Source organism: Mauremys mutica, chromosome 14 (genome assembly GCF_020497125.1).
Source record: "Mauremys mutica isolate MM-2020 ecotype Southern chromosome 14, ASM2049712v1, whole genome shotgun sequence".
Lineage (NCBI taxonomy): Eukaryota > Metazoa > Chordata > Testudines > Geoemydidae > Mauremys > Mauremys mutica.
In genome coordinates, this window is record NC_059085.1 from 21,967,663 (window position 1) to 21,984,231 (window position 16,569).

Genomic DNA, 16,569 nt, shown 5'->3' on the forward strand with positions numbered 1-16,569 from the left:
GCAATTTTTAGCTCTGTGAGCCTTAATCAGCTGACCTGGGCCAGCTGCAGCTGTGCTGTGGGGCTTTTATCCTCATGGAGATGTACCCTAAGGGACTTATGAATAACATACATCACAGAGGTGCTGACTTTCCAAAGTGCCAGGGGGTGCTCGACCTTCGGCTCTGACCCAGGCCCGCCCCCACCCAACCCCGCCTCTTCCCACCCCCACTCTGCCTCTTCCCACCCTCTCCCCCTAGTGCGCCATGTCATCGCTCCTCCTCCCTCTCCCCCAGCCTCCTGTATGCTATGAAACAGCTGTTTGCGGTGGGTGGCGTGGGAAGAGAGGGGGAGGCTCTAATCCACGGGGCCCACAAGCGGGCAGGAGGTGCTAGGGAGGTGGAGGGGAGCTGATGATGGGGGCCTGCCCACCATTTTTCCCCCATGGGTGCTCCAGCCCCGGAGCACCCATGAGTCGGCGCCTACGATACACCACAAAATAATACGGAGAAATATGGGGTCAGATTGTGATGCTTTAACTTATGATAAATAGTACCTTATACCACAAGTGGTCCCACTGAGGTAAACATGGATATTTGTGCAGTGAGGAACCATTCAGTATGAGTAAGGGCATTATAATCCACAATAAGATGAAATATTGAAATAATAAAAATTGAAATAATAGTCCACAATAAAATGAAAATATTGGGGTAATCGAATGTTTTTATCCTTCATTTCCTGAAACGCTGATAATTCTAAAAAATAAAAATATCACTCAGATTAGCATCCAAATGCTAAGGTCCAGGCCAGTCCTTGGTCCTATCAAGGTGGGGAACACAATATATGTCCTAACTCAGCAAGTCACTTAAGATCATGTCTAACTTTAAGCATGTTAATAGTTCCATCAACTTCAATGGGACTACATAAATGTTTAAAATTAGGCATAAAGTCTTTGGGGCATGGCCTGTATTTTTTGTTCTGTGTATGTACAGCACCTAACACAATGGGACCCCGGTCCATGACTAGGGCTGGTAAGTGCTACCACAATACAAACAACAATAAGCTTACATACCTCACTGAATTGGGGTCTTATTTTTCTACCCTAGGAAGCTGATTGATTCTTCTTCGAGTGATTGCTCCTATGCATTCCAGTCAGGTGTGCGCGCCGCGCGTGCACGGCTCTTCGGAACATTTTTACCCTAGCAACTCCGGCGCGCCGGCTGGCGCCCCCTGGAGTGGCACCGCTATGGCGCCTGTTATATACCCCAGCCGGCCCGTCCGCTCCTCAGTTCCTTCTTACCGCCCGTGACGGCCAGTTGGAACTGTGGAGTGCTCTCTGTCCTCCACAACCCTAGCTCTCGCTACTTTTTCTGTACATAGTTGTTTCATTACTTGGTGTAGATAGTTCGTTCAGTTAGTTAGATAGTTTTAGGATAAGGATAAGGGGGGTCTTCCCCCCTTTTCCTCTACCGGTGCGGGCTCATGCCCAAGGCACCGGGCTTTAAGCCCTGCGCATCTTGCCAGCGGCATATGCCGGTCGGGGATCCGCACGACTCCTGTCTCCGTTGCCTCGGGGAGAGTCACAGGACAGATAAGTGCCCTATCTGTTCGGCATTTAAGCCCCGGACGCGTAAGGAGCGGGACATTCGCCTGAAGCAGCTCCTGATGGAGGCGTCGCTCCAGCCCCTGGCACCGACCGCGCCGGCAGCGAGGGCTTCATCGGCGCGTAGCGCACCGGCGGCCCCGAGCCGCTCCGGCACCGAGGCTCCTCGACCTCAGCCAGCGGCACCGGCGACCCGGCACCACTCCCTCTCGCCATCCAGGAAGCGTAAGCTGGCGAAGGCAGCTGCAAAGACCCACGCTCAGGGTCAAGAAGCCCAGCCAATACCACCACCTACGGTACTGGCTGTGGCCGTGCACAGGACGTGCACCGTGCCGTTGCCTCCGGCGCCGCAAGGGCCGTCGAGTCCGGCACCGCCATGCTCCCCGGCGCCGACCGCGGTTGAGCTGCAGCTGCCATCCACACCTAAGACTTTCTCAACGGCGCGGGAGCTCATAGAGCTCACAGAGGCACCAAGCCTCCGGCCCCCAGCACCGCCGGTGTGGGCTGTTGTATCGGCGGGAAAGCCGGCGATGATGATTCGGCCCCCTTCTCCGGACGGACGGCACAGACGGCGCCCCCGGTCCCGGTCTTGTTCCCGGTCCCGATGAAGGTCACCGTCCCGCCGCTCAAGATCCCGGCACCGCTCACCATTGCGGTACCGGTCGCCGTCTCGATGCCGGTCGCAGTCACGGTACCGTTCAACATCGCGGTACCGGTCGCACTCCCAGCGTCGCTCCAGGTCCCGATCGCCTTCGCATCGGCACCAACGGAGGTCCACTTCCCGGTACCGTTCCCGGCACCGTGACTCTCGCAGTCACTCCCGGCACCGCCGGTCCAGATCCCGGTCGAGCTCCCGGCATCGGTCGAGCTCCCGGCACCGCGGCGGACGTTGGTCTCGGTCACCATCCCAGTACCGTGATGACCGGCACCGATCCTCGGCACCGTCCGGGGACAGGCTGCCACTTTCGACGGCACAGTCCATCAGCGCCTCTGCACCTCCATGGCCATCTCGCCCCGCGTCGGTCGCTTCCGGGGCAGGCAGCAACGGGCACCTTCCGCCTGCTCCGCATGGTCAACCTCAGGGTGCACAGCAGTGGGGCTTCTGGGTCCCCTGGGCCCAATACGAGACTCAGGGGGTGCCTTTCCCTCCAAGGGCCCCTGCCTCCGAGCGCAGGGTACCAGAGACCACCATAAGTAGACCGCCCCCTTCGCCACCGGGTTCGGTTTCGATACTGCCTGACCCCCAGAGGCATCCTCAGCCCGAGCCAGCCGACCAACCGTTAGAAGATCCATCTACGGAGGCTGTAGTCCAGGGCTTATCCTCGTCATCGTCACCAGACGAGGCGGTGGCCGGAGCATCTGCCACAGATCCTCCACCAATAGACTTGAGGGCCCACCAAGACCTGCTTCGCCGCATGGCAAAGGCCATCGATCTCCCCGTGGCGGAGGTCCAGGAGGACGAGGACCCAGTGACGAACGTCATTGGAGCGGAGGCTCCAGTACGGGTGGCCTTACCGTTCATCCGTACGATCCAAAAGAACGCCACAACAATCTGGCAGTCACCGGCGTCCGTCCCTCCTACTGCCTGCGGGGTCGAGCGAAAGTACTCCGTCCCCCCCACGGGATATGAGTATTTGTATACTCACCCGGCCCCAGACTCATTGGTCGTACCGTCGGTCAACGACAGGGAGAGGCATGGTCAGCCCGCCCCAGTGCCAAAGTCTAAGGAGGCGAGGCGGATGGATCTGTTGGGCCGCAAGGTCTACTCTGCTGGCGGTCTGCAACTTCGGATCGCCAATCAGATGGCTCTCCTCGCCAGGTACGCCTATGACATCATGGTGTCCCTGGCGAAGTTTACAGAACTGCTCCCAACAGCCTCCCACCGGGAGTTCTTGGCGCTGTTGGACGAAGGGAAAAAATCTTCCAGGTCCTCCGTCCAGGCCGCTCTTGACTCCGCGGACTCGGGAGCAAGGACCCTGGCCTCAGGAGTGACTATGAGGCGCATCTCCTGGCTGCAGTCCTCCACCCTACCACCGGAGGTGCAGTACACGCTGCAGGACCTGCCTTTTGATACTCAGGGTCTGTTCTCGGAAAAAACTGATTCCCGGATCCAGACCCTGAAGGACGGTCGCATAGCCATCCGCACTCTCGGGATGCATACACCGGCAACACAGCGCAGGTCCTTCAGGCAGCAACCCTCCCGGCCTTTCACTCAGCCACGGTACCGTCCCTACAACAGCAAGCGGCCTGGCCTAAATCGCCGTCGACCATCCGGCAACAGACGCAACCAGGCCCAGGCCCCTTCCAAGGCCCCTCAAGGGTCCAAACAGGCCTTTTGATGGGACACCCGAGGACGGCCCATCACTCTTCCTACCGGGTCCTACCCTTTTGTTTTACAACCACCTTTCCCATTTCCTTTCGGCGTGGTCCCAAATAACAACGGACAACTGAGTGCTTCAAACAGTCCAGTCGGGATACCGCCTTCAGTTTGTTTCGCCCCCCCCCCCCCTTCCCGCCCACCCTCCCTGTCCCTCTTCAGGGACCCCTCTCACGAGCAACTCCTCTTACAAGAGGTCCAGACTCTGTTGAGCGTGGGTGCCATAGAGGCAGTGCCTCAAGACAGGCGGGGCAGGGGATTCTATTCCCGATATTTTCTCATCCCCAAAGCGAAAGGAGGGCTATGTCCTATCCTGGACCTTCGAGAGCTGAACAAGTATCTGCTCAAGCCCAAGTTTCGCATGGTCACCCTGGGGACCATCATTCCCTCTCTGGATCCGGGAGACTGGTTTGCCGCCCTCGACATGAAGGACGCGTACTTCCATGTCGCGATCTACCCTCCCCATCGACGCTACCTACGTTTCGTGGTCAACAACGCACACTACCAGTTCGCAGTGTTACCATTCGGCCTATCCACCGCACCGAGGGTGTTTACCAAGTGCATGGCAGTTAATGCAAGAGATAAATGCAAAACAAATTAACTCAGTTTAAAAAAGTCATGATTAATTGCACTTTTAATCGTACTGTTAAACATTAGAATACCAATTTAAATTCATTATAAATATTTTTTGATGTTTTTCTACATTATCAAATATTGATTTCAATTACAACACAAAATACAAAGTTTACAGTGCTCACTTTATATTATTATTGATTACAATATTTGCACTGTAAAAAAGATAAAAGAAATAGTATTTTTCAATTCACATCATACAAGTCCACTCACTCCTATTTCTTGTTCAGCCAATTGCTATGACGAACACATTTATTTACACTTACGGGAGATAATGCCGCTTGCTTCTTATTTACAATGTCAGCGGAAAGTGAGAATAGGCATTCGCGTGGCACTGTTGTAGCCAGCGTTGCAAGATATTTATGTGCCAGATATTCTACACATTCATATGCCCCTTCATCCTTCAACTTATAGGCTCTAAAGTTTTACATAGTTTTGTTTTTGAGTTCAGTTATCTAAAAAAAAATCCTACATTTGTAAATTGCACTTTCACAATAAAGAGATTGCACTATAGACTCTTCAGTGGAATGAAACCAGTAGCATAAAGGACCCTTGAGGAGAGTTCTTACCACAGAGGATGCACTGCTTGCTGGGAGATCAGAGCGCTGTTCTCAACTTGTGAAAGTTACTAGTGACCCCCCCTTAACAACTAGCAGGCGGCCAGTAGGGGGAAGCAGAAGCCTCACGTAACACAGTGACCTGAACTTTTTAACTATCTTTTCTCTTCTGCCTCAAAGCAGAGAAATCTTGCTCCAAGCCAGTTTGCACTGACCAGATAACGGTTTCACGGGGTCTGGCAACCACCAATGAAGTGTTAACACGGCATGGTCTTTGTCTGAAAGTGTATAAAAAGCTTGTGAAACTTGTGTGCAGCAGAGTTCTTTGTACCTGAGTACAGAATTCTCTTTTTTCTGCAGAATAAAGCAATCTTTCCTTATCCCTGTCAGGCTGTTATTGGCTCTCAGCTAGACGGACCCGATATTTTGGTAACAATCTCAATTCAGTTCCACTATCCAACCAATTCCGAGCTTGTGTACAGTTATGGAGGCACACAGTCTTACTGGAAGAGTACTAGGTAGAAAGCTTACTCTCTCTGTAGCCATATTTCCACTTGTTCACCAACAGATGAGAGCAGAGAGCTCCTTACCTAAGGACTTCAGGCTACACCACTTACATCTAGAGTTTGCATATGTAGTGCCTACCTGCCTTTACCAAGTTAGGACTGGTACTGGACACACACAGTAAAAAAAAATAAATGACAGCAACTGCCCCAAAGAGTGACATTCATGCCACCCAGGGGCGGCTCTAGACATTTCGCCGTCCCAAGCATGGCGGCACGCCGCGGGGAGCGCTCTGCCAGTCGCCGGTCCCACGACTCCGGTGGACATCCCGCAGGCGTGCCTGTGGATGCTCCACCGAAGCCGCGGGACCAGCGGACAACCTAAAAGAGGTTAAAAAATATTTCCATTTGGTGTAAAGTATCACGGGGTAGCTGTGTTAGGCTGTGTCCACGAAAACGAGGAGTCCGGTGGCACCTTAAAGATTAACAGATTTATTTGGGCATAAGCTCTTGCAGGTAAAAAAAACAAACAAACCACTTCTTCAGATGCATGGAGTGAAAATTACAGATTAGGACTCTTGTTCTGACTTCTTCTCACCCTGGTTTCATCCTCTCACAGCACTAGCCCAGACCCATTTTAAGGTTCTGGCCCAGATTCACAAAGGGACTTAGGTACCCAAAGAGGCAGTAGGTGCCTAAGTCAAACATGTAGGTACCGATGGCATCCACAAAACCCCTGTTCAACTGCTGCCTAAATTTCCACTGTTAAAGCCCCTGAGGTGTCTACATTTTGGTGGCTGGGCATGCATTTAGTCACCTCTTTCTTGACACTCAGCAGCTCAGCAACAAACTCACCCCAAATCTTGGAGAGATTCTCAAAATAGGCATTACCCCAACTATCTTGTCTTCGGGGCATGTTCAGAGCACACCTAAATCTGCACCACAGATGCCAGAGGAGGTGGCACTGTCCCCACCCCCCTTATAACTTTTAGCCCAGTTGTTGGAGTATTCATCCAAGATATGGGACAACCTCCTGCCATTGGGTAGCTGAGGCACCTGCACACTCAGCTTGCTGACTTTTGTGAAACCCATTCTTAGGCACCTAACTCCCCACAACAATGCATTGTCTTGGGTTGTGAATTCCACTAAGCAGCAGGGCACCTGCAGCTGCTTGGTTCAGCTCAGAGAATTTAAAAGCCCCCTGTGGCATTTAATATTGCAGTTCTTCGACCACTGCCCCTGTGCTGCCTGACTTGGCATGGCTTCCTCTAATGGGTACAACTGGGGAAGGGGACAGTAGGATGCTACTCCATATAGCAGCAAGTGACCTGTACATTCTTTTACGCTATTCCATCTAAGATTTGAAATAATTTGGGTGTGTGAAACAGACTTCACTGAAGCAATTCTCAGATGTTAGAAAATGAATGTGGGGAATGTTTTGCAAAGCGTCCCTTTTTGGATAAATTACACCCTTTCTAGGTTCACTACTGGGAATGCTATGAGAATGTGGATGATGCAGATAAACACATCTGAAGGCAGGGGTCCTGGGGGGGGGGCAAATTTTGCCCCGGGCCCCACAGGGGCCCCCACAAGAGTTTTTCGGGACCCCTGGAGCAGGGTCCTTCACTTGTTCTGGGGGCCCCGGAAAACTCTCACGGGGCCAGGGCCCCCGGAGCTTCTTCTGCTCCCGGTCTTCGCCGGCGGGAGGTCCTTCCGCTCCAGGGCGGAAGGACCCCCCACCGCCGAATTACCGCCGAAGTGGGACCCACCGCCGAAGCACAGCCGGGTCTTTGGCGGTAATTCGGCGGCGGGGGGCCCTTCTGTTCTGGGAGCTGGCCCCGAAGTGCCCCGAGGACCTGCGGCAGGGGCCCCCGGCCGCCGAATTACCGACGCAGACCCGGCTGCACTTCGGCGGTGGGTCCCGCTTCGGTGGTATTTCGGCAGCGGGGGGCCCCCACCGTGGGTCTTCAGGGCACTTCAGCGGCGGTTCCTGGAATGGAAGGGCCCCCCGCCACAGAATTACCGCCGAAGCAGGGCCGCCCCCGCCACCGAAGACCCCAGGCCCCCGGAATCCTCTGGGTGGCCCTGTCTGAAGGGCTGGAAAATCCCAAAGGTCACCTTTTATAATCTCTGTACTTTGGCAATGTTGCAATCCATTTCTTTGACTGCTAATCATTTTAATAAAATCCATTACCCACTTGTCGTAATTAATAAATTATCTCTTTGGAGCCAGAAATAATTCACTTTGCTGACCCATTAACAGCAATAGGTTCTGGGCTGGAAAATTCCAACTCCACGCAAAAAAGAGTTCTACACATTTTAGGGCCAAATTATGTCATTACACTAGGTAGTCCAAAAAAGGGTGCACACAAATTATGCAAATTTGTTACTGCGTGCACATAATATGGCTGGCCCACCCATGGCCCACCCCTTTGCGCAGATTAGTCCAGTTGAAAACAAAGTATCCGAGAGAGAGAGAGAGAGAGAGAGAAAATATTTGCCATTTATGGCTCTGGGGATGTATATACACATAGATCTGTTTACTGACTTGTAAAATGGTGATTATTAAACTGATTACTCTACACTGGACAACTGGTAATTATACTTGCTAATGCTCTGCACCAGGCATCTACAATTTGACCAGCAGTACAGTTCTGATCAATTATACTATTCATCCCTAAAATACAGTGAAAGACAAGTAGTACAGCAGACTGGACTTTAGATGTGTATTTGGTCCCTTAGTCTCCTGATTCCCAGTGTCTGCAAGGATTGTGAAGGAGCAAGCTGAACTTTGAGGAAGGGAGCGTCTTGTTTTGCTCTGACACAGTTCCTTCCAGCTTGACCTAGAAGAGGCACAAAAATAACCTGAAGGCAGTTCCGTCTGACAGTCTTCCTCAGCTGGAGGGAGAGAGCAAACTGGACCCTGGTTTTTGAAGGATGATAAACAAAAGAACCAGAATGGAGTGTATCTCAGAAGACCACTCCTGAACCCTAACATCCCTAAAAGAGAAAATGAAGAATTACTCTCTTACCTCCATTCATTCAAAGGGTTTAGAACATTTGCTTATTATCTGACTCATGTTTTCCCCAAGCTTTTATAGTTGTAGCACTTTACTGCCGTTTAGCATCTTCTCATTTTTGTAATAAATATCTGGGGAAATACACTTTATGTTCTACAATGATTTAATGGGCTGCAAGATATGGGGCTTCTTTTTTCCCCAGCAAATTCTTTCATCGCTTAAATACAGACTTTAATTAAGTAACCTCACTTGAGCAGACTAATTGGCATTAAAATTATACATCTCAGTGTTTAGCTCTATTTGAATAAACTTGAACATTTTCAGTGTCAATTAAGTGTGCACCATGAGTTACAGTTCCCTTACACAAAATGTAAATTTCCCTCAAAAGGAATTCTAAATAACAGGTTACCACTTCACACTGTGCAGAAAGATAATTTGGTAAACCTTTGGAATCAAAAGGCCAGTGTCCTTAACAAATCAAAATTAGGCTGAAGAAAGAAATTCACATGGGCACACTCAGTCTTCCCTCATTAATAGTCAGTTTGTTCGACTGTCTGATTAGCAAATTATTTTCTAATAGGAACCAAGAGCATTGTATAAGAGCTACAAAAGAGAAGCAGATCTGATTCTAATCATTTACTCAAAACAAACAAACTCACTCGGGCCCTGATTTTCAAGTGCTTAGCGCCCAAAATTGGAGCCAGATTTTCAAAAGAGCTCAGCTTCCATTTAGGTACCTAAATAAAGTCAGGTTTTCAAAGTACTCGGCAGCTCCTATTGTGACACAGACAGGTTTCAAAAGATGCGCTATGTTGCACTGAGCTCTTTTGAAAATCTGGCCCTACATCTCCACCCTGATGAAATGCCTGAATTTTCAAAAGGTAAACACAAATGGAAAATGTTACCTACAGCAATCCTGATCCTGCAGAGCCCTGACTTGTGTGAGTAACCTCACTGAGTCAGGGTGGCTATCTGCAAGTAGAGACAACTCAAGGGAATGAAGCTTTACAGGATCAGGCCCAGTGAATACAAGAAGAAGTCGGTAAGGATGACACTCTGGTTCCTATTCTGCACTCAGATTCAAGAGCCCCAAATGCTACTGGAGTTGGTAGGAGATGCAAACTTGTACCTGAGTGCAGAACTACTCCCAAGTCATTTGCAAACGATTTCCTCTTATTGCAAAGAAACAAAATCCCCATTTTAAACAGGAAAGGAATGTGACTCTCTCACCAATACAATTTAACTGGAGAAGGAATTAATTCTACAATTAGAGCTGAATGCTGCTATGACAAAATGTGCACCCAACTGCCTTCATCAATGGTCCTGGGCAGCGGGTGGCCTTTAAATAATACTTAGTACTGTACTGAATCATTCTTCAGTTCCTTCAGGTTTACACTTTTACACAGAATGGACTAAGTGCTGAGGATATTGAACATCTGCAACTTCTACTGAAAGTGCTCAGCAGATGCTTAGCATCTTTCTGGCTTTGTCCCAATACAGGCTTTGAGCTGAGAGTTCTAAATGACTGCTCTAGTGTTTGCAATCAAACACATTTAAGATACTTTATTTTCTCTTAAAGTATGTAAATGACCTTGACACTTCACTCATTCATAGTAATCCTACTGTTAATGCTACTGAATTATTACATGCATGATCAGAAACTAACATACCACACCAAAGATCAGGGGCTCTGCTTTCAGGGAGTTTTTAATTTTTCCGCCACTGGGTGCTGCTGTGGTTAGAGGAAAACTGAAAATTCAGAGCTATTAATAAATAAGTAAATAAATAAAATCAATGATTATTTTATGACATGAATAATTGTGTAGTTCAGTGTTTTTTCCCTACTCCTCCCCCCACCCCCTTTTAACTATACAGTCCCTCTCTTTACAATTTATCCAGCTCTGGAATGGCAGGTGGTTTCCATCAGGCTCTGCTTAGTGCGCAATGTGACAGATGTTGTTTGACAGGCTAAGGCTGATGTCATTGAAGTCGATTCGGCTCTTAAGCTCTAATACTTGCTTGTTTATTCAACTTCCATCACACTGTAAAATGTGTTGAGTATCCTCATCTTTAAACTTATTTTCAGTTTACAAGATAATAGAAATTAGCATGCAATTGACGTTAATTGAGACTAAAAACAAACAGCATTTTCAAAGACACTGTTTTCTTAGTGGGACAAAGAATTAAAGTAAGTGACCTCTTGTTATTGCTCATCTCCTGCTAGTTCCAATTTTCACATATATTAAATGAAAGTTCTGTAATATGGCTCCAGCCCTTTCTTTATGCAGTCACGGAATTCTGAATCCCTGATCTGAGAATTTGGTGCATATCTGTGGATACATGCTCTTGCTTAAACAAAGGGGGAATGGCATCTAACTAAAAAAGGGACAAAAATCTAAACATAGGAGAACCCTGTTGCTCTCAAAGGTTAAAACAAATTGGGAAATATTAATGTACAATTCTAAGGAGCCAGAGCAAATTCCTCTGTGTTTTCCATATACAGTACTGACAAGTCAGAAGAAACACTCTCACTTGAAGCAGAATCTCACACAAACCTGTATAGCCAAACCAGACATCAGACAATTAGACACACATTTTTTCACTTGTGCATGTAAGTTTAAAAATCAAGCCCTAGAAGCTGGCACATGTGAGCAAAAGCACCTACTATTTCTATCAATCCAATTGCAAATGCAGATAAATCTCCATTAGTATAAATACTTTTTATAAATAAACCTATGCAAGGAGAGTTTAGCATGGGAACTCAGCTGTGAAGAGCCAAGAAGGCCCAATGCTGTTTTATTTGCAGGAAGTTGTCCATGTAATAGATCTCTGTTCCCTCCCCCTACCCGCCGCATTTGGGAGACTTTTCCAGATGATTTTAGAGCAGTGTGTTCTAATTATCTTCCTTGTAATTAGAGATTGGCCAGAAGTTTATCCCCAAGTTTGGATCTGGTGTTTGAGAGTATGAAATCTGAACCTAGATATAAATTAGAATTTCACAGCATGTCACTAGTTCACTGTAATGGACTGCACAAAAACCCCAAATTCAAACACACACAAGATTTGGAGTGTGTGAAATCTGGATTCAGATCTGAACTTGGCAGCTCAGGCTCATCTTTAATCTGAAGTAGTTTTTGGAAATCTTTCTATTTATTACTATTTTGCATATTACAGTAGCACCTAGATCTTGATTGGGGTCCCATTGTGCTAGGGACCACACGTATATGTAGTAAAAGACAGTCCTTGCCCCCAAAGAGTTTACTGTCTAAACAGGTAAGACAGATAAAAAGTGGGAGAGGAAAGCAGCATGCAGGTGTAAGGTGACCAGTCCAAAGTCACATTGCAGGTCAGCAGCATAGCTAGAAATAGATAAATGCAGGTCTTCTGAGTCCCAGTCCCGATCCACTGGATTACACTGCCTCAACTTGTGTTCCATGTTGTCGTCTTTCTCTAAAGACAGACAAGAGAGTAGTGTGACAGGTAAGATCCAAGTCCTCCGTGTCTTCTTGGCACAATCCTTCCTTGCTGCTCCAGATATCTTCCGCACCAGGAGTTCTGATTCTTGACATGTGAAATTGTGTTTCATCCTCTTGGCTATAGAAGAGCGTGTGCATGTCACTAGTTTATTTTAGGATTTCATGGTAGAAACATCATCTGCAGATGTCAAAGTGATTGTAACCAGCCAACCATCAGGAAGAAGTAGAGGCAGCAGCAACAGCAGGAATATTAGATGAGAACACAGCTTAATTTTTCTCTGTAGGATCAGTAACCAGGAGCATTCAATCAGCTTTAGTTAATATGATTAATCATGTTTATTACAGTAGTAGGACGAAGAGACCATGGCCACATGCCATTTTTTGTAGATCACACCCCTGCAGTAGCAATTGGGAGAAGAGACCACACGGGCCACTATGGAGGCTCCACACTACCCAACACTAGGGAAATTTTCCAGTGGCCAACTAAACCATCATTAAAACAACTTTGTACCACAAGAGCAACACAAGCCTGGCCTAACACAGGGCAGGATCTACACCACACACACTCCACACTTTTCCCCACCACGGTAATTTATCATTCCATATTTGTCTTTCAATTGTCGCAAAAGCTTTATCTTCCCTGAACTCACATGTGACCGCTCCAATAAATGATGCAGCAGGACACATCAACTAATACACTTAATATTTGGTATAGGACTTTATGCAACCGAGGTAGCAAATGACTTTTCAGATGCAATGTTATTATGTTGTGGTTTTTTTTGCTTCAGGCTTCTAGAGCTACTTTATACACAGTAGCACCTGAACAGCAGTCTGATGTGCAGCAGAGAACATAACATAAGAATGGCTGTACCGGGTCAGACCAAAGGTCCATCTAGCCCAGTATCTGTCTACCGACAGTGGCCAATAACAGGTGCCCCAGAGGGAGTGAACCTAACAGGCAATGATCAAGTGATCTCTCTCCTGCCATCCACCTCCATCCTCTGACGAACAGAGGCTAGGGATACCATTCTTACCCATCCTGGCTAATAGCCATTTATGGACTTAGCCACCATGAATTTATCCAGTTCCCTTTTAAACATTGTTATAGTCCTAGCCTTCACAACCTCCTCAGGTAAGGAGTTCCACAAGTTGACTGTGCGCTGTGTGAAGAAGAACTTCCTTTTATTTGTTTTAAACCTGCTGCCTATTAATTTCATTTGGTGACCCCTAGTTCTTGTATTATGGGAATAAGTAAATAACTTTTCCTTATCCACTTTCTCAACATCACTCATGATTTTATATACCTCTATCATATCCCCCCTTAGTCTCTTCTTTTCCAAGCTGAAGAGTCCTAGCCTCTTTAATCTTTCCTCATATGGGACCCTCTCCAAACCCCTAAAATGAGATGTAACATGTCCCTCTAACTCAGGTTTGATTGATGTTACAGATTTTGCGGGAGTAGGAGCCATATGGCTGTGGACAGCTCTATTACTTTATTTTTCCCATTCATTATGCTTAAGTGGCAAGTCCCTCAGCTGGGCTGCAGACTATTTGGGAAGGAAAGCTCTTGGAAAGGTGCTGTTTTGGGGCTCCCTCAACTCTTCCTCTCCAAGTTTCTATACTTCACTATCCGAAACAGTGCTCAGAAAGGATGTGTTGTGTTCTCATCCCCATTTGACAGCAAGTTAAAAAAAAAAAGGGGGCATGTAAAAGTGCTGCGAAACATCCTCATTGTCTTGGATGTCTCATTGAAAAACTGAAAAAAAGTGTGTTTTGAGATTCAGCCTTTATAGCATCTCTCAGTCTCCCATATGCTAGAACAAAAGATCTCTAAAGAATGCTCTTCACATTGTGTGCACTCTCCAGACCTAGTCTCGGGTATTTGGCTAAGTGTAGTTTTGTGACATAATCCACCTTTCCCCCCTTTCCCTCCTGTGTCATATATATTTTTGTCACAATCTCTGACAGAACCATTCATCTCGTCCCAGGCTCACCTTGCGCAAACCAATAAAAAGCACGTTCACACAACAAAGAGATTTCATCCTGAGCAGAACCATCCATTTCAGCATCCTCGTTGCCCTCCCCCGCATGTCCCCGATCGACAAAAATATCTCCATTTTTCCATTAGCTCAGTAGTGAGAGCCTCTATATTTATTTATTTTATTTATTTTTGGCTTGGTCCTGATGGTGAGCTTATGATGAAAAATGTGCTGAAAAAATGAGCCTCCTGGATAATTCTGGGGAGAGCTTTCAAAAAGCTGATCTAACAAAAAAAAAAACAGTCTTGGGATCCCCAATACAAATTACCCACCATTGTCAGTTACAATCCAAGAGTCTCACCTTCCCTCCTAATTTTTTCCCAATTTTTGCTTTATTGTATATAACAGATACACAACTGCATGGAGTAGTGGGAACAGGAGACGGAGAAACAGATGACACCTGCTTTTTATTCACATCTCTGTCACTGATTAAGTGACTTGGCTAAGGACATTCATTTGTAAAATGGAAGTAATCTTAATCACATAACTGTCAAATGCTTTGAGATCTTCAGATAAAAGGTGCTATGGAAATGCAAAGTCTTATTATTTGATAAGATAAAAAAAAATCTTTGAACATTCAGAAATTCCACAACTTTAGTTATCCTCTTCATTCTCAACTCTTTTGATCTGATGCTTTCACTCTTATGCTAGTTGTATAAATTAGACTGGAAAATCCTTGGGACCAGGGCCTTAATGTTAAATACACAAAATGTGATGCCCTTTCTCCCCGCTTTCTTTGCCAGTGCTATATAAATAATAATATAATCCCTGGAAGCATGAAAAAGAGGTTTCCAATTAAATTTCCTGCAGGAAAAAAGGGATTGAAGATTAGACGGATGTGTTTTAGGAGGGGGAAGGTGTTCTATACTTTTATCTTGCAAAGTATGCAAGAGGTATATAAAAAGGACATGAACCATCTCTTATGTTTAAGGCCCTTAGGTGAAAGCATATTTATATAAATTCAGATCGTCAACCACAGTTGTACTATCGTTGAGGAGATACGATCTCCACAAGTACTTAATCAATATTGTAGGGCATGAATTGGGAAGCTACAAACCTTCCACATTAATACAAAATGAATTTATTATGAACAGTCTTATCACAGTGAAGCAAAGTGAATTCCAAATGAATTAATGATGTGATGGGACAACTCAAATAAAATGTTCCTGCCAAGCCCCTGATGCTGTTCATTTCTGATACGAAGGGCCAGTTCTTATGCACAGAGTATCTCAGATTTTGGTGTTACTTAAATCATAGGCTGCAAAGCAGATCTCATTTAAATTTTTTTTTACCTTCTAAATTATATTGACCTCCATCAAATCAGTGCACATCTCAGGGAGATGCCTAGCTGGAGGCAGTAGCCAGTGGATTCTTTGGAAGATCTACATAAAAAGACATGCAATTTACAGAAAGCTACTCCTCCTAATCTGCCTTTTTCTTTTGAAAAATGTAATAAGAAAGAGCCTGAGGATAGTTTTAAAATATGTGTCCCACACTGCTGTTGCCAAAGGAATTGGTTGGTTAGTGTTTTTAATCACACCAAGCAAATTCAAATTCCTCCAGACTTTCCTCATCAAACAGAAATTTCATACTGCTCACTCACATTTTTGTGTGAAATTAAGCAAACCCATCATCAAAAATAAAACCATGTATGTACATTTTATTTAAACTTTAAAGGTTCTAATGATATTTTGATGTTTGCATCTAATCTCAGAACATTTTCTATTATGTACAGACAAGCTACAGTCCAGGGGTCGGTAACCTTTCAGAAGTGTGCCGAGTCTTCATTTATTCACTCTAATTTAAGGTTTCACGTGCTGGTAATACATTCTAATGTTTTTTAGAAGCGCTCTCTCTATAAGTCTATATATTATATAACTAAACTATTGTTGTATTATAAAATAAACAAGGGTTTCAAAATGTTTAAGAAGCTTCATTTAAAATTAAATTAAAATGATCTTACGCCGCCGGCCCCCTCAGCCTGCTGCTGGTCTGGGGTTCTGTTCACCTAGGGCGGCAGCAGGCTGAGCAGGTCCTGCGGCATGGACCCCGGCTGGCAAGGGCCCAGCAGCCAGGACCCCAGATTGGCAGTGGGCTGAGCGGTTCAGCCCACTGCCAGTCTGGGGTTCCATCCGCTGGTGCCTGCCAGCCGGGATCCCGGCTGCCAGACCCACTCAGCCCGCTGCCAGTCTGGGTCCCAGCCCTGCCCACATACAGTGGGTACCTTCTCCCTGGTTCTGGCCCATTCTCTTCCTCTCTCTGCATTGAGCTGAGGGTGGGAGTGCACTGAGCACAGGGCTGGGGGTGAAGGGTCTGGCCAGGAACTAGAATGAGGGAGGAGGCTCAGGGTTGGGGCAGGAGGTTTGGGTGTGCGGCAATTACC